Source organism: Microtus ochrogaster, chromosome 1, assembly GCF_000317375.1.
Source record: "Microtus ochrogaster isolate Prairie Vole_2 chromosome 1, MicOch1.0, whole genome shotgun sequence".
Classification (NCBI taxonomy): Eukaryota; Metazoa; Chordata; class Mammalia; order Rodentia; family Cricetidae; genus Microtus; species Microtus ochrogaster.
In genome coordinates, this window is record NC_022009.1 from 106,743,378 (window position 1) to 106,762,539 (window position 19,162).

Genomic DNA, 19,162 nt, shown 5'->3' on the forward strand with positions numbered 1-19,162 from the left:
TTGATTTGCATTTCTCTGATGACTAAGGATGTTGAACATTTCCTTAAGTGTCTTTCAGCCATTTTAGAACTCCTCTGTTGAGAGTTCTCTGTTTAGGTCTGTACTCCATTTTTTAAATTGGATTATGTGTTCTTTTGGTGTCCAATTTCTTGAGTTCTGTGTATATTTTGGAGATCAGCCCTTTGTCTGATGTAGGGTTAGTGAAGATCTTTCCCCATTCTGTGGGCTATCGTTTTGTCTTGTTGACCATGTCCTTTGCTTTACAGAAGCTTTTCAGTTTCAGGAGGTCCCATTTATTAATTGTTTCTCTCAGTGTCTGTGCTGCTAGGGTTCTATTTAGGAAGTGGTTCCCTGTGCCAATGTTTTCAAGTGTATTTCCCACTTTCTCTTCTATAAGGTTCAGTGTGGCTGGCTTTATGTTGAGGTCTTTGATCCATTTGGACTTGAGCATTTGACTTTTAGTTGTGACCAATCCCTCTTTTAATTTGGGAACAGAGGTCCAGTGGAGAAGCGGGAGCCTGAGGTGGGAGTTCCATAGAGTTGAGACAAAGTGTGGAGGTTGTAATGAAGGGTAGGTTTGACATGTTTAAAATAACATCGGGAATGGACATGGCTTTGGGCAGATCTGGGGGAGTACTGATGCTAGTAGTGTAAATAAAGGATCTTACGATGAACACATTTAGTGGACGGGTTCTAGGGAGAGACGGAATGATGGAGAAGATGCTGAGCAGTGCAAAGGTAAAATGGATACTGGAAGCTGTTCCATGAGCAGAGGAGTGAGGCTCACACCATGAGGGAGTGGCCCAAACTGCCGTTCCTACTTGGGGCGCTGGCAATACCTCAGGACTGAGAGTTCCCCACTTAGTAGGAATGCGCTGACGTTTTCCTGTAGCATGTCTCATTAGTGTTCTGGGGCGGCAGGAAAAGTGTGAACACACAAGGCTCCCATTTCTCAGAACAGTAAACTGGAGACCAGAGATTCTTACGCTAAGAATGTCGGAAGATGTTTTGAGTTTTGTATTCTGCAAGGCTCAGCAACATTTCCATGTTAGATCTAATTATTTCTTTGTCGATTAACTTGAATTGCTCATAGCAAAACCCTTCTTCAGAGATGGGGTGAGACTTTGCGGGACAACAAAGTCAGAACACAACTACAGAGTGTACTCTGTTTCTTCCCAAGTTCACACTGGAAGAACTGTAAAGGGAGAAAGGCTACCTGGGCTGGCGGGCAGAGTAAAGATCTGTGAGTAAATCCCTTTGCCTTCCATCCTCTGGCTTCCGTTTTCCCCTTCTGTGAAGTGACGATGGTAACAGTTCTGAGTCGGAGTTGTTTAGAAAATTAGTCAATATGTGGAAAGTGGTAGAGAGTAATTGGGATGTTTGTGTAGTAATGGGACCTGTGGTAAAAAAGAAGGAGCAGTGTCTCAGAGCCCTCTTTACATCGAAAGGGCTCAGGATTAAGTAATAGAAGGGCCTGTAGGGTTTTTTATTTTTCCCCTTAGTAAGCAGATTTTCTAGGCTTACATGCAATTTCTTGATTTTAAATTATGCTGTGAACTTTCTCCCTGAATTATTTTTAGTTCTCTGATGTCATGTTAGGCCTGAGTGAGTGGCCAGTCAAACAAGTGTGTTTGCTGGTGAGCATGGAGAGAGAGCAGGCCCGCACGTATGTCATCTCAGTAGAAACAGTACTCGAACCCCGCTGCTTGCATGGCTTTCTTCTTTTACCCAGCATCCTTTCACCCAACAACTATTTATTCATTCCCTTCTTTGTCATGTGCTAGGCACTCAGTCAGCATCACTTAACTGAAGGGACAGGAGCCCTGGCCTTCTGAAGCTGGCCTTTTTGTGGGAGAAACGGGTACCTTTTTTATTATGGTAATTAGATTTTTTTTTTTCTACTGTATGTTCAAGCCATACTACTTAAGCAGATAAGAATAACGATACCAGATCCTGGTGGGTTGTGAGGAGCACTCTGAAGGAAGGGATGGATCATGTCTTTCTTATGTTTCCTCACCTCTCTCCGAGTCCCCCCTCCCACTACAATGTCTTACCTTTTGAACAGTGCCAAGGGTTATACATATGTTGAATGGTAAATTGTTGTGTCTTCAACTTTGCTTTTGTTATCTCCTTTGAGACAAACGGTTTAAAGTCAGAAAGCTCTTAATGCATGCAAATATAAGTGCACATTAAATGTTCATGATAGACAGGAAGAGGCTGTGCCCAGGCAGGGAGCAGGCTTTGAAGGAAATTTGTAGTACAGTAAGTATTAAGGACTATGCATTCGCTCGATGAACAAAGAGAGACCTGCTGTGAATTGTATTTCTGCTGATCTAGGAGACCAATAGAAATAAGGTTGTTGGAGACAAAAGCTTCAACATTAAGGGAACCTGGGTATTATTGTTCACTAACAATAACGATTTTTTTTTTACCTTCCAATTAATTTTCCTATTGGTAAGGTAATTGGAATTTTTCAGCTTAAAAAATCAGCTTTTGAGATGTCTTGCAAAAATGTTGCATTAATATTTTGCTTTACTAACAGATAAAATAGAGCTGATTATAAAGTTCCTTTGCATACAAATGAAGCTAAATAACTGCTTTTGGTTAATGACATAGGTTTAAGAGTGGATTTTTATCAAATCCACATTATGTTTTGGTGCTATTTGCTAATGACTGCTGTGTACACTTTAAAATAGGGTACAATGTAGTTACTATACAGTTGTCAGAGGAGAAGGAGCTGAGTGCTTCCCATTGAGCTTCAGTGCTAGGCCATAGTGAGTGGTTCCTCACCTTTTCGTGTTTACCTTTGTACACTGGTCCCTTGTGTTATTTCCTGGCATGAGATGCGAGACATACAGAATCAGAGAATGTCAGTTCCTAATCTGTAGATGTTTAAAGAAAAAGGATCCCTAGCATGAGGGGGTAACACAAGAATGATGATCAGTTGGTTTGGTTACCTTGTGGTGGTACCGACAAAGCAGAATGAGAGGCTGCTGGACAGTGTTTTCAGTGAGAAGAAGGGAGTATGGAGGATGGCAAGGGACTGAGTTCAGAGAGAGCGAGTGTAAGTAGATCTCCTGGGCAGAGTCTCAAGCTGTCTTTGACATCCGTGTGATCTGCCAAGGAATTTTACACAGGTCGTAGCATGATCAGGCATTTCCTTTTTTCCCACCATATATTAATTATGACATTTTCATTCATGTTTATTAAATGTTTTGAGCATATTCATTTACTTTTATTCTCTCTTGTGCTCCTCCTCCTCCTACTTGTTGAGACTTTTTTTTTTTTTTTTGGTTTTTCGAGACATTTTTGTGTGTAACTTTGCCTTCCTCTTACAAGAGGGTGAGGCTGGAAGAAGACAGTTATGCTATTTCAATCGTGATCATAGATGTTGATGAAATCAGTGTTTGAAGGACAAAGTCTAAGAAACATTGTTAGTATCATGTTTTTTTTTAGGGTACTGATAATCATGTACATTAAGACATGTAAATATTCATAGCCACATTTATATAATTGAATGAGCAATAGATTTTGGGATAATTCTGTTCACTGATGTATGAGAACTTCTGGTTGGGTAAAATAATTTGAGAATGATTTCTAAGGAAGTTAGAAATGTGTTAATGTTTTATTGCTTAAGTGTTGTCTAGTTCAAGTTCAGTTTTTAATGATTGAACTAGCCACTTAAACTTTGCAGAGGGAGTGGATCTCAGCAGAGGGAAAGAGCTCTAATGAGCTGATGAGAAGTGAGTGTTTCTGCACGGAGCCCTGGGAGAGAAAGCAGCCATTGATCTTTAACTCTTCTTACAGAAAGCACCTGTCAATGTTGAATTTATCCGGTTACTTGTCTTACAATTTCCGTTTTTGACCTTTCGAAAGAAAGTACTGTATGCTCATGAAATATAAATACTAATTGATTTTTTTTGGCAGGGTAAGAATTGATATTAACCTAACAAATTAACTGTTTAGGGATTGGGAAGGTGATGTAGTGGATAAGAGCACTCGCCCTGCCACGTGAGGACCTGAGTTTGAACTTGTAGTGTCCGCATGAAAAGCTGGGCAAAGCTGTGAATAAGGCGCTGATGCTGAGAGCTGGCTGGCTGGCCATTCTAGTGAGAGGCCCTGTCTGTGGCAGGAAGTCATAGAGTGATAGCAGAACACATTCTCTGCCGGCCCCACATATGTGTGCACATGATGCATACAGCACACTCGCGCATGCGCCACACACTCACAATGCCCCCCTTACACCAAAAAGACCTAATCGTTTAAAAAGTAGCAAGTCAGTGGTATTTTGTATATTTCAATGTTGTTTAGTTTTGAAATGTTTTCACCACTTCAAAATAAAAATCCTGTACCATTAGCAGCTACTTTTCTTTATTTCCTAATACCCTTAGCCATATCAACCGGTAATTATTTTTCTTTTTATGTATTTACTTACTCTGGTATTTTATAGGGAATCAAATGTTATATGGTTGTGACTTAGTAGCATTCACTTACTGACATACAGTAACATGTACTAGCACATTTAAACTACTGTGTAATATTCCTCTACAGACACAATTTATTCAGTCATTGATGGATATTTGAATCGTTTTAACCCTTTGCCTGTTTGTGTTTAGTGTTTTTGTTAGTGTTAATCAATGAGGATGTGTTTGGGTACCAGTTTTTATTTCTTTGTACCAGGATTGTAATTGCTTATGGTAAGCCTGTGTCTAGTTTTTTAGGGAACCTGCGAAATTGTTTTCCATAGTGTCTAGAATAACCGATATTTATGTTGGCAGAGGGTGAGGGTACGAATTTCTCCGTGTCTTTGTAACAGTTCCTCTTTCTTTTCTATTTTTTTGGTTTGGTGTATGTCTGTCTGGTTTATGCCCGTGCATGTGTGCGCATATGTTCGAGAGTGAGTGTGTGTGGTGCTGGGTGTCTTCCTTGGTCTCTTTCTACATTAAATTTTGAGACAGTCTAATCTGTAGCTCGCTTGTTCAGCAAGCCACATTGATCCTCCTGTTCCTGTTTCCTCAGTACTGGGGTGACAGCTGTGCACACCATGACCAACTTTCTGAGTGCTGGGTATCTGAACTCGATCTTTATATTTGTGTGGCAGCAAGGACTTTATCTACTGATTCTTCTCCAGCATCCTGTTTTCTGTCTTAAACATTATTATTGTTACTCTTGTGAGTGGTACCTACTTGTGGTTTTTGTTTGTTTGTTTGAGGCATGGTCTCACTATGCCTGGAGCTCGCTATGTAGATGAGGTTAGTCTCAAACTGTCAGAGCTCTGTCAGCTTCCCAAGTGCTGGAATTAAAGGTCTGTGCCACTATCTATGCCCAGCCCTACTCGTGATTTTGATTTGTGTCACCCTGTCACCAATGACCTTGAGCATCTTTTCATGCACTCATTTGCATGTTTTCTTGAAGACTTGTTTAAGTTCTTTGTCTCTTAAAAATTATCTTTTTGATACTGAATTTTTAAAAAGTGGTTTATATGGCCAGGCAATGGTGGCAAACATGTTTAATTCCAACACTCAGGAGGCAGAGGTAGGCAGATCTCTGAGTTTGAGGCCAGTCTGGTCTGCAGAGCGAATTCCACGACAGCTAGAGCTACGCAGACAACAAAAACAACAATAAAAATGTGGTTTGTATATGTTGAAATTTATTTTGTTTCTATTGTGTATCTGTGTGTATATGTGTGGGTCCCCTTGGAGGATAGAAGAGGGTGTTGGTGAGCTGTCTGAGGAGGATGCTGGGAACCTGGAATTGAATCCTGGTCCTCCGAGAGAGCAGTAAGCAGTCTTAACAGCTGAGCCCTCTCTCCAGCTCCTTTCTGTACTCCAGGTATTAGATCCTTATCAGATATACAGATGTACAGATTTTCTTTCCTTTTGTGTGTGGTTTCTATCTTAATAATGTTCTTTGATACATAAAAGTTTTCAATTTATATCTTTTTTACTCATGCTTTTGATGCCATTTCTAAGAATTCATTGCTAATATGGAAACTTACCCCTTTCTTTCTTTCTTTCTTTCTTTCTTTCTTTCTTTCTTTCTTTTTTTTTTTTTTTTTTTTTTTTTTTTTTTTTTTTTTTTTTTTTTTTTTGAGATAGGGCCTTAGTATGTAGTACTAGCTGGAACTTTCTGTTTCTGTGTAGACCAGGCCGGCCTTGAACTCATAGAGCTCACCTGCCTCTGCTTCCCAGCTTCTTAGACTATAGGTGTCCCACTTTTCCTGGCTTTTTTTTTTTCTTTTGAAATAGTATTTCAGTATCTGGGGTAAGCTATATGAATTTTGATGTTTCCTTCATCTTCCTGATTGCTGGTATTTACAGGTGTGTACTGTCAGACCTGGTCCTGTATTTTCTCTAAAGTCTTTTCTCATGGAGAGCTCTTATTTTTTTCAGGCCATTGATCCACTTTCTGCTATTGTTTTGGTGTGGTGTGAGTTTAGGTTACAGCTTCATTGTCATGTATGTTTGGTGTTCGCCTTCAGGGATGTTAAACATGCTGGAGTTTCCAGGTTTTCTTTAAAATCTGAGCTTTTATGACTTCCTACTTATTGCATTCTGTAATGCTGTAAAACCTGCAACCCATGGACGATTCCATTGTCTTCCAGGTTAAGCAGCAACTTGGCCTGTTTGTACAGATGGTTGCAGTTATCACTGATTGCTTGGGTACTAACCCTGGGAAGCACTTCCCTGGGTGGCCTTGTGCAAGCAGGCATCTTTGAGATCTCTTCTTCAAACAGAGGCTTTCAAATGAGTTCTCTTTTTACATGGTGATTGTGTGATGGGTGGCAGTATGCAAAACCTGAGATCTTCCTGTCATCTTCCTGTTCTCTTAAGTCTGTGGCTTCTTTGTGCTTGGGATGCTACCACCTTGACCTCACCTTCAGAAGTGTTTCTTTTCTGGCCAAACTGCAAGCTTTCCAATCTGTTTTACTTCTTGTTCCTAGTTTTCACTATCAACTTAGTAAGTAAAGCTTCATATTTCACGTAAATGCTGTGCTGTATTGAAATTGCCTCTGCCAGGTCAGTTAATTTGTCTCCTTTAAATTAAGCCACAAGCACACCCAAGGCATGGACAGAGTGTAGATGAGTTCTTTGTCAGAATATCACACACGTCCATTTTCCAACCGAGTTGGTGTTCCTACCTGAAACCTCACGAGCAGTTTTCGCTGTGCACCTTTGTGTTGGCATCTGAGCAGTGAAAAGAAGCCATGTGCTGGTGTTTGGTAGCTTTTATATCCTTCAGTTGTGACACCAGTGAGTGAAAGCAGCAGGCAGGTGGGTGTAGTGGCAGGTGACATCATCTAGTATTACAGCACTCATGCAGGCCTGGGTAGCAGGATCCTTAGCTCTCTACAAGGCCCTTAGGTCGTTGGAGGCCTAGGAAGGGGATTCCTTTAACCAGTTCTCACAAATACTCCACATTCCATCTGTGTTCTGCAGCAATTCCTTGTTGCTATCCGTACACCAGAATTTTCTTGCCTGTACCACAAACTCTGGCTGTGTTTTGCTTTTTTTTCCCTCCTGCGTTGGATCAGCTCTATCTGGACAGCCTACTGAAAAATCTGTGCCGAGTTTTCTTTCACCATACTCAATTGAGAACTGGATCCCAGCTGTGGAAAAAGGATCCCTTTTCTATGTTTAGCTTTTTGGGAGCCTCAGCTTTTCTATCTATCTATCTATCTATCTATCTATCTATCTATCTATCTATCTATCTATCTATCTATCTATCTATCTATCTTTAATTTATTTTTAAAAGAAAACAAACTATCTTTTTTCATTATACATACCAATCCAAGTTCCTACTACTCCCCGCCACTTATCCCCCCCGCCCCCACTACTCAGAGAGGATAAGAAACATTGCTTTGGGGAAGGTCCAAGGCCCTCCCTACTATATCTAGGCTGAGCAAGGTATCCATCCAAAGAGAACAGGTTCCAAAAATTTCAGTACAAGCAGTACGGATAAATCCTGTTGCCATTTCCAGTAGCCCCTCAGTCTGTCCCAGTCACACAACTGTCACCCACATTCAGAGGGACTAGTTTGGTCCTACGCTTGTTCCTTCCCAGTCCAGCTGGAGTTGGTGAGCTCCCATTAGCTCAGGTAGACTATTTCAGTGGGTGTATTCATCATGGTCTTGACCTCTTTGCTCATATTCTCACTCCTCCCATTGGACTTTGGGAGCTCAGTCCAGTGCTCTGATGAGGGTCTCTGCCTCTGTTTCCATCAGTTGTTGGATAAGGTTCTATAGTGATATTTAAGATATTCATCAGTCTGACTACAGGGCAAGTCAAGATCAAGCCTCTTCTCCCCTATTGCTTAGGGTCTTAGCTGGGGTCATCCTTGTGGATTCCTGGGAATTTTTCTAGAGCAAGGTTTCTTGCTAACCCCAGAATGGCTCCCTCAATCAAGATATCTCTTTCCTTCCTCTCATCTCTGTCCTTCCTCCATTTCGACTATTTAATATCTTATCATAGTTTATCTATCTATCTGTCTATTTATTTTGAGGCAGGGTTTCACAGGTAGCTCTGACTTGCCTGGAACTTGCTATTTAGATCAGAATGGCTTTGAACTCACAGAGATCTTCCTGTCTCTGCCTCCTGAGTGCTGGGATTAAGGACCATTTCTGGCCATCTTTTTCACAATATTAAAAACAGAGTTTTGACTAGTTGATTGAAAAAAACTTACAGATATTGAGTATAAACTCTGATAAACACTGACATTTCCGTAGCTATGAAACAACTACAATGATGAAGTTGACAAACATGTCCATTATTCTCAGCAGTTTCTCAAGCCCCATAGGCCCTCTACTCTCCTGCCTCTGTAATGTATATCTGTATACTTATACCATAGTTTAGCATATTGTATGGTCCCTGTTTCCTGATATAGCTCCCTGCGGCTACAAAATACCTGAATAGTTCCAGGATGCTTAAAAAATTGAGGTTTGTTTGTTTGTTTTTGTTATTCAGTTTGTTTTACCTTTGGGTCCAAGGACAGTGCTGAGCCATTTGCCAGTTGGGACTGAATGCTTGCAATCACAGCATCACAGTTAACTAAGCTATGGGCTGTAGCTGATTGAGATGTATTGTCTACTGATGCACATGCCTGCTGCTTTTTCACTTTACAGCAATCATACTCATTGTTAAAGCTGCTGCATGGGATAGAATATTTTGGGAGCAGAGCCAGGGTTGCGGCTGAGCCCTTGTGCAGTTGCAGAGGACCTAAGTTTAGTTCCTAGTACCCATAACTCACTCGTACGAGAGCCTATTGCTGTCAGTGTATTAGCTACTTTTCTATTATTGTGATCAGACACCATGGTCAGAAGCATCTTATAGAAGAAAGGGTTAGACTTAGGGGTCCAGAGGGATAAGAATATGCATAGCTGCAAGTGGCAGGCGGCAGGAACAGGAAGCTGAGAGCGCAGATCTTCAACTGCAAACATAAAGCAGATAGAAGTGGCACGAGCCTTTTAATCCCAAGGCCAAAGCCTGCCTCCAGTCACCAGCAAGGCTGCACCGCCTAAACCTCCCCAAACAGTGCCACCAACTGGGTTAAAATGCCCACATCTCATTCAAACCTCTCATAGTCTGTAACTCTAGTTCCAGGACATCTCGTACCCACTTCGGGCCTTGGTGGGAAGCAACAGTATGTGTATATATGTGAGCACTTACATATACACATAAAAATAAGTAATCTTAAAAAAGGGAATATTTTATGTGCAATTGAGTGCTTATATTGAAAAAAAAAACATTTATTTTTCTTCCCAAGTTCTGCCTTTTTTTATTTTTAAAAGTATTAAAAATATTTTTATTTATTCATTGATCATTTCATGCATGATCGTATTCACCCCAAGCCATCCTCTTATTCCCCATAGAACTCCCCCAACAGGTCCTTCTTCTCCCTCATGTCCTTTCTGTTTGTAGACTCACTGACGATTTGTGCTGCCTGCTGGTGCATGGGTACAGGACCTCCATGGAGAATGCACAGCCTACCAGCAGCCACATACCTGAACTATCATCATCATTTTGATGGTTTTTGAGACAGCATCTGTGATGTAGCCCTGGCTGTCCTGTAACTTCCTGTGTAGGCCAGAGTGGCCTGAAACTCACAGAGGTCAACTTGCCTCTGTCTCTTAAATGGTAGGATTAAAGGCAGGTACCACCATAAATTAATAGACTCTAGAAAGTTTTTCTCTGAAGCATGTAAATAAGTGTGAAGAACAAACTGAAAATGATATAAAGACCTATCACCCAGAGTTAACATTCTAATCTATTAGATTATCTTATTGTTTCATAATAGTTAAAGAATTATTTATTTTGTATGTATGTGTGTGTGTGACATAGTATAAAGATGCATACCACATATGTGCAGGTACCTTCAGAGGCCAGAAGAGGGAAACCAGAAGAGGTTTGTGAGCCACCTGACATGGATGCTGGCATCCAAACCTGGGTCCTCTGCAAGATCAACAACTGCTTTTAACTGCTGAGCCATCTTTCCAGCCTCCATAGTATTCAATGTATGTATATTAATGTGTATTTCTAATATATGCATAAGACATTTTTCACTTAGGAATCTGAGACAGCATCTCACTGTGCTGCCTATGTTAGTCTTGAATTCCATTGAGTAGCTGGGACTACTGTTGAAACCACCACACCCTGGTTTTAATGGAAACAGGATTTTTATTAATTTTGGTGGTACTGGGGAGTCAGTGCCTCTTTGAGGCCCATGGTAGGCAGCTGCTCTGCTATTGAGCCTTAACACAAGTTTAATGTTAAAGTCTTAGAACTTTTTAAAGAGAGGTAAACCAGTAGTCACATTTAGAGGTTTTGTTGAAGATAGTATAAAGAGAAATGTTATGTAATTTGTTTTACAAATGCTAAGCATCCAGTTTTTGTCAAGCACTGTTGTCAAGCACTGTTTGCACATCTGTAAAGTAAATATTGATGTCCTTGAGAAGTACATACTCTTTCAGCAAATAAGGACACTAAACAGTAAAAATGAGAATTAAAAATTAAGATAGGAAGAAGTGAACATTTAAAAAAGCAGGAGATTAAAGGAGTAACTCATGGTAGATGTGTAAATTGACTGCAAACACTTGCCACAGGTGGGGCTGGCATCTAGAAAAGGAAGTCAAGAATGTAGCTGGAGAAACACTGTAAAGCTGGTTACCGGGCCTGGCCATAGCCCTCACTCACATCCTGTGACTTGTGACTCCCTGTAACTAGCTCCATGGGGATCTGGTATCTTTTGCCTCCTTGAGTGCAGGCTCCTGCGCTCAGCTCAGGCCCACCTCTCCCCACGTACACATAACTAAAGTAAATTTAAAGAAGCAGCGTGTGACAATGGCGATGATGTGACATGGCTGGTGTGACTACCACCATGACCACAGCATGAAAGAGTCCACGTTTATACACCCACACTCCTTGTCGATCATTGCCGCATTATTGGTTTCTATCTAAGAACTGTACAGAAATTAAAGGAGGGATGAAGGTAGGAATGATGAGTAAGTAGATTTGTTTGCTTTTCAGTGTGTTAGTTCCTAGTTCTTACATATAGAAGTTCTGTCCCCTAAAAGAGTGACAGTACAAGTCACTTTCTCCTGTTGTGTTTTAAAGGCTGTGTAGAGGGTTAGGGGGAGTGACATTCCCATCAGATCGTTAACACAGAACTAGCATAAAGTCAAGTTTTCTCAGTGCTAGCTATAGTGATAGCATTCACATTTGTGTGGAAACATCGTAAAAATAAAACATTCTGGTTTAGGAGACATACTCTGAAACATGGTGCATGTTTTGATAACCACAAAAACCAGAATTTTCTGCTATGTTCCCTAGTGCTAAAGATTTCAAACCCCCTGAAAAAAGTTTCATTGTCAATTGTTCATTTCTTGTTTTCTGTGTGGTTCTTTGCTGGGGTTGACAGCCTCTGATATAGTTGACAATAGTGGCATTGAGAGAACTATGAAGTGTGTGTTTGTTAGCATCTCTCCCCCACCTTTTCTTCTTGTCTGTTTTGACCTATTGGTTGTCCTTTGACTTGGAAGAAGTTTGTGAATCACTGCATGGTATGTCACTTCTCAGTCTTGATCAAGAAAGTGTCTTCCAAGTAAGTTATATTACTGTTTAATGTAAAAATTAGCAAAAAATGTGTTCAACATCTAAAACATAGAAATAATATATAAAGAAATCAGGGAAAAGGTTCGCATCGTTGGATTTCTTATGTATGACACCAAAAACAAAGGTAATAAAATCACAAATAGGGGAGTTGGCATTAAAAGTGTTTGTGTATTGAAGGACTTGTCTACTTTTTACACAGTGAGAAATAATGCTCCTAATGGGAGAAAACATATTTCAGTCCTATACTAGGCAAGGCTTGATATTTAAAGTGTGTCAGTACCCCTATAACTCAGCAACAGCAATGGAGTTTGATTAAAATGAGAAGAGTGCACAGAGAAGATGTGCAAATGGGCATACAGTGCAAGAAGAGATGCTCAATATTACTAATTCATAGAGAAATGCAAACCACAACCACAACTCTTTGCACTCTAGGGTGGCTGTGTCAAAAATAGCAGACAGCAGGTGTTATAGCTATGAGAAGTCATAGGAACCCCTTGTACATTACTGGTGGGTGCACAGGTGTCAGCATCTGTGGAAAATGGTCTAATACTCAAAAAGTCATTGTTCCTGCAGTTCTTCTTCTGGTATGTACCATATTAGATTTGGAGCACAGAGGAAAGAGACAAGGCAGAAAGGAACAGAGTCTAACCTCCACACGTGATTGCATTTATTAGCGTGCATGGCAAAGGGGTCAGCCTGGAGGGGTCTGCAAAGGGCACCCTTTATAGGTGTGGGGCTTTCAAGTGAGGAACTTGATGCAGCTCTGGGGGCTCTGTGCAGCTCCGTGGTCTTTCCTTTGTGAATTGTTTCCTTCAGGCAGGGCAGATGCTGTTTTAGCAAACATTCCTGCCTGGGCTGACCAATGACTGTTGAACAAAGTCGGCTGTAATCTCAGAGGAATTCTGTTTTTACAACTAAGGCAATCTGTCATACCCAACTAAAAGAAGAAACACAATTAAATGTTTCTTAACAAGTCAAGAATAGAAGCGATTTAATTTTTGTTAATGGGTGAGTAGGTAAACAAGATGTGGTGTGTACAAGCCATGGGGCACTATCAGCCTGAGAAGGAAGCAGATTTTATACTTCCATAGACATGCAGTGAACTGAGCCAGTCACAGAAGACATGCTGGATGATTCTACTTATGTGCTGCCCCACGTTGTCAAATTCTGACAGGAAGTGAATAAGTGTTGCTAAGGGCTGTGGGTTTCATTGTGTCAGGATAAGAAGGCTCTAGAGATATAAGATGGTGATCTAGTACAGACAGTAAAAATATAGTTACTAAGCTATTTTTGAAATGGTAAGTTTTATATATATATATCACACCAAAAAATGAGACAGGTGAACTTCTCGAAAGACCTCTCTGTCACCTACAGGATAGTCCATACAGACGTTCTTCACTGAGATTCTTCTCGGGTGAGTTTAGGTTTTGTCAAGTAGGCAGTTAAAGCTGACCATCATAGCTACACTGTCCTTGTTGCCCCCAGGATGTCTTTATTGTTGGTTTGATGAAACTGTCATGTATTTAGTGTTTCTTATTATTTTAAAATATTTTATTCTCTTTATTTAAAATTAAAAAGTTTTTTTGGGGGGACAGGTTCTTGAGATAAATAGCCCTGGATGGCTTGAATTAGCAGCAATCCTCCTCCTTCTGCCTCCCCAGTGCTGGGATTACAGTCATAAGCATTTTTTAAAACCAAAATTTACATTTTGCTTTTACTTATTGTATGTGTTGGTGTGTGCGTGCTCTAGGATGTGTGTGTAGGTGAGTCATTCCTCTCCTTCCATCGATGCTGTGGGCCCTGTGGATGGAGCTCAGATGGTCAAGCTCAGCAGCAACTGCCTTTATCTGCCAAATCATTCCTGTGGCCCTGAACAGGACTCTTCTTACACTAATGTTTTAGGTTAGAATAAAAAGCAGTAGGTTTTGTCACTGTGTCACCATGCATTTGTGTCAGTGTGCATTGCGCCCATTCTTTTTCTCCCCAACTGTTTTATCCCTGCCCCCGTAGCTGATCCTTCCCTCAACTAGTTCCCCCTTCTGCTTTCCATAACTGTATTTTGTTACCCTTCCTGTTTCCCACTGATCTCATCCTTCAAGTTTTGTGATTTACATCTGTGCATGCATGCACTTGTACACACACGCTCACATGTGTTTACACACATGTAATTTTAAGTTTCTGCATAAGAGAGAAAACATGTTATTTGCTTTTCTGAGACTGACTTAATTCATTTAAGATTTCCAATTACATCAGTTTTCTTGAATATGTCAGTATTTCATTTTTCCTTATCACCCCATAAAGTTCCATTTTGTACATCTGTTGATGGAAGTCTAGTCTGTTGACATTTTTTGATTTTGAGCAGTACAGACATAAACGTGACTGCACAAAGCATTTCAGCATTGTTGTCTTAGAATCATTCAGTTGTCTATCCAGTAATGGTTTAACTGGGTCATATGGTTATTCAGTTTTCAGTTTTCTTTAATGACTGTATCTCTGTGTGTGTGGTTAAGTGTGCTCATGCACGGGTACTTGTGAACTTGTTCTTACACACAGGGAGGTCCAAGGAGTTGGTTCTCTCCTTCTGCCTTGTATGTCTTGGTGATTGGACACAGGTTGTCAGCCTTATCAGCAAATGCATTCGCCTGGTCATCAGTGGCTCTATTCTCAGGTTTTTGAGGAAGATCCTTGGCAAATTAGCCGGGCAGTGGTGGCACATGCCTTTAATTTTAGCACTTGGGAGGCAGAGCAGGTGGATCTCTGAGTTCGAGGCCAGCCTGACCTACAAGAGCTAGTTCCAGGACAGACACCAAAACTACAGAGAAACCTTGTCTCGAAAAAACAAAAAACAAAACAAAACAAGACCCCAACAAATTGGTTGTACAAATTTACATTCCTCTCAGCAGTGAGTAGGGGTTCTTTGTTTCCCACCCCCTTGCCAGCATTTGTTATTTGTTTCCTTGATTTTATCATTTTGAGTTTGATGAGAAAGGATCCTTAAACTTTAATTAGCATGTCTTCAATGACTAAGAATGTTAAACACTCACTTACAGGTGCCTGTTGGCCATTTGTATTTTTCTTCTTTTGAGAAATGTTCATTAAGTTTATTGGTTCGTGTATTGACTGGGTCATTTGATTTTACTGGTGTTTCATTTTTCAGCCTTTTATCATATTTATCAATCCCTTGTCTGGTGTATAGTTGGCAGGGATGTTTTCTCCATTCTGTAAAGTCTGTTTCTTTAGTCTAATGATTATTTTCTCTGCTATTGGACTCCTGTTCAGAAGTCCTTGTCTCATGCTTATATCTTGATGAAAAGTTTTTCAAAGTTTTTCAGGTCTTCAGCGTTTCATCCGTTTTGAATTGAGTTTTCAGAGGGAGGGAGAGAGAGAGAGAGAGAACAGATCTGATTTTGTTTTTCTACATATGGAAAGAGAGAGAGAGAGAGAGAGAGAGAGAGAGAGAGAGAGAGAGAAAACAGATCTGATTTTGTTTTTCTACACATAGAAATACAGTTTTCCCAGCACTATTCATTGAAGAGGTGGTCATTTCTCCGATTTATGTTTTTGACAGCTGTAGCTGTGGGGGCTTATTTTGGGGTCCTCTATTCTGTTCCAATAATTGTATGTCAGTTTTTGTGCCAGTGCCATCCTGGTTATATTATGATGGCTTAGTATAATTTAAAGATTATTTAATTGATTTTGGCCTTTTAACCTTTCCCCCTTTTCTATTATGAATGGAATTTCTCCCTTATTTCATTCTTGCCAAGTTTGGTATTGGAATATAGAAAAGCTACTATTTATTTTTATTTTTATTTTTTGGTGTGTGTGTCCTGTTACTTTGCGGAAAATGTTCTTTAGGTTTAAGCATTTTCTGGTGGATTCTAGAAGGTTTTTAAGTATAGGATCATGTTGCCTACAAGTAAGCATCGTTTCCCTTTTTCATTTCCTATCTGTATCCCCTTTTTAAAATCTTGTATTGCTCTAGTCATGACTTCTAGCTGTGTAGTGACTAAATGAAGCGAGTGGGCACCTTTGTCATTCTAGATTTCAGAAGAAATGTTCTGTTTTCCCCATTTAGAATGTCACAGGCTATGGGTATGTCATGCATAACTTACTATATTGCATTTTTTTCTTTTTGTTCCTCATTTCTTCCGGGATTTTGTCATGAAGTAATGCCGGACTTGTGGCAAGCCTCGTCTGTAGTGATTGAGATGATAATGTGGTTTTTGCCCTTAGTCTGTTTATGAGCTGAATTATACTTATTGATTCACATATGTTGAACTGAACTTTATGGCAAATGTCATCTTAATGTGTTCTTGAATTTGATCCATTAGATTTTTTTGTGTCTGTATGCATGTATTCCTTGTGTGGTGTGTTGTTTGTGAGTTTAGCACTTGATATCTCTGTCTTCCTCTATTGTTCTCTGCCTTCTTTCTTTATTTACTGTTTTTGAGTCAGGATCTCACACTGACCATGGTGCTCATTAATTGGCTAGACAGGTGACAAGTGAGCCCTGTAATCTGCCTGCCCCTCCCTACACTGTTGGATTTCAGATGTGCTGCCACACAGACATTGTGTGGGTGGCGATATACTCTCTCTGTAGGAGTATACAAACTGAAAGCACAGTATGCCAATATAAAGTACATGGTCATGGAGAAGTCTTCCGTTATTCAGGTAAAGTTTTCATACTCAGATCGATGATACTGAATTAGAATCATGAGATCAGGTTGTGGAAGATCTTGGTATTTGAAAGGAACAGCTTCCTTTAACAGCCATTTAGTAGCCTCCAGGTTCCCTTGAAGATCATGTTCAGTTTTTAGAAATGGTACAAGTAAACCCTTTTTTTTAAAAAAAAATGTCATTATCTTTTCTTCTTCCTCCTGTAAGACTTGCGATAGGGACTGTGGGGTAAGGGTGGATGCTGAGGGGTGAGAACCTCACTATGTTGTTGTTCAGGCTGGTCTCAATACTTATTGATTCACATATGTTGAACTGAACTTTATGGCAAATGTCATCTTAATGTGTTCTTGAATTTGATCCATTAGATTTTTTTTTGTGTATGTATGCATGTATTCCTTGTGTGGTGTGGTGTGAATCAATGGGGTTCGCACATTCCAGGGTAGGGGGTGTGTGGATTAGAAAAATTAGGTAGGAGGAACAGAGATGAAAGAAATACAGAGACATAGGATAGAACTGGGAGGGCTGTCTGGTAAATACTGAATAGGCCCGTGTTTATTTTCCATTGCTTTTATACCCCAATCCAAAAAGGGGGGGGGGAGAAGGCAAAAGGCTGCCTTAATGTGACACAAAATAAAAAGAAAACAATGATTTGTTTCCATACTTGACACATCAAACCACTATTTCCTGAGTTAAGCATTCAGGTGTTTTAGGCAGGACATGCAGTGACCACACCTTAGACCAAGTATCCTGTGGGCAGTCACTCCCTGGGTCAAACCTCCTGTCTTATCCTTGAAGGAGTAGAAATAGGCTTGAATTCTCTGACTTTTGATCAAGGTGGAGTGGATCCACCTCTGTGGGCCATCTTAATATCCAAAACATTAAGTGACCACACCCTAGGTCAGGGTATCTTATTTGTAGCCACTCCTTAAGTCAGACTTCCTGTGAGTAACTTTCTAGAGCTGGAGTAAGCTCCAGCTCTCTGACTTCAGTCAAGGCGGCCCTCCCAGGTCTGCAGTCCCTAGCTCAAGTGGTCCTCTCACAGCAGCTTCCTAAGTATCTGGGGCTACAGGTTATGGCCTTGTACCTTTCTTGGAAAAGGTTTATAGCAAACTTAAGAGTCATTTCCTTTTAAATGCTTTTCTCTAGTGAAGAATCATATACAGCTGAATGTTGTCTAGTAACATGATGTATTTCTCTAGTGACGAATCATACACAGCTGAATGTTGTCTAGTACCATGATGTATTTCTCTTCACACAGTAGGCTAAGTGCTAGGAGAAGCCATTAAAGAATTAAAACTTTTCCCTTTAGAAGGCTTCTTGATGAAGCAAAGTCACTTTAAACTAAAATGTAGAAACTTTCATGCTTTCTTGAGAATGTATTGATCACAAAAGTCTTAGTGTTACTAATGTTGAGATGAAAACCTTGACCATAAACAACTTGGAGGAAAGGGCTTATTTGGCTTACACTTCCATATCACTATTCATCATTGGAGGAAGTCAGGACAGGAACTCAAGTTAGGCAGAAACATGGAGGCAGGAACCGATGCAGAGGCCACAGAGGGGTGCTGCTTACTGGCTTGCTTCCCATGACTTGTTCATGTCATAAGTGCCTCGTTGAATGTTATAATAGATGGAGATACAAAAGAAATAAAGAGACATTGGATAGTACCAGGAAGGCAACTCAGTGAATACTGAATCTGTTTGCATCTATTTTCCATACACTTACACACCCCAGTACAGACAGGGGGGAAAGAAGACAAAAGACTGCTTTAACATGACACAACCAGAGTAGTTACTTGCTTCAATACTTGAGACATTAAGCCAGTATTTCCTGAGTCAAGCATTTTGATGTTTTGGGCAAGATATGCAGCGGATACACCTTAGAGCAAATGTCCTGTAGGCAGCCACTCTCTGTGTCAAATCTTTTATTTTAAAATGAAGGAGCTGGAGTAGGCTTGAATTCTCTGACCTGCGGTCAGGGTGGAGCAGATCCACCTCTCTGGGCCATCTTAATGTCCAAGAAACCAAGTAACCACACCCTAGGTCAGGATCTCTTGTTTGTAGCCACACCTGTTGTCAACAACTTTGAAAGAGTAAAAATAAGCTCAAACTTTCTGGCCTGTAGTCAGGGACTACACCTGTGGGTCCCCACTCGATCAGCCTGCTTTTTATGGAACCCACAATGGGGTGGACTATCTCACATCAATTACTAATTTGAAAAATGCCTTACAGGCTTATGCATAGCTCAATCTTATGCTCTTAGAGGGGTATTGTCTCAGTTGGGATTCCCTTCTCTCAGATGACTTTAACTTGTGTCAAGTTGGTAAACTAATCAGCACAACGAGCTTTCAGATTCAGACTTTGGATCTGTCTCATTC

The 19,162-nt window shown here is 40.4% G+C and overlaps 1 protein-coding gene across 2 annotated transcripts in view; it reads left to right on the forward strand.

Moving 5' to 3' along the window:
- Rnf13 (ring finger protein 13) overlaps positions 1-19,162 on the forward strand; it is a 91,286-nt gene that overhangs the window by 5,406 nt on the left and 66,718 nt on the right. The window contains exon 1 of one of the 2 annotated variants that reach the window (XM_013348753.2): positions 10,475-10,510. The exons of the other annotated variant lie outside the window; for it this stretch is intronic. The gene's annotated coding sequence lies outside the window, so the exon portion shown is untranslated. Of the gene's footprint in view, positions 1-10,474; positions 10,511-19,162 lie in introns of those variants that run through there. 2 annotated transcript variants of the gene reach the window in all.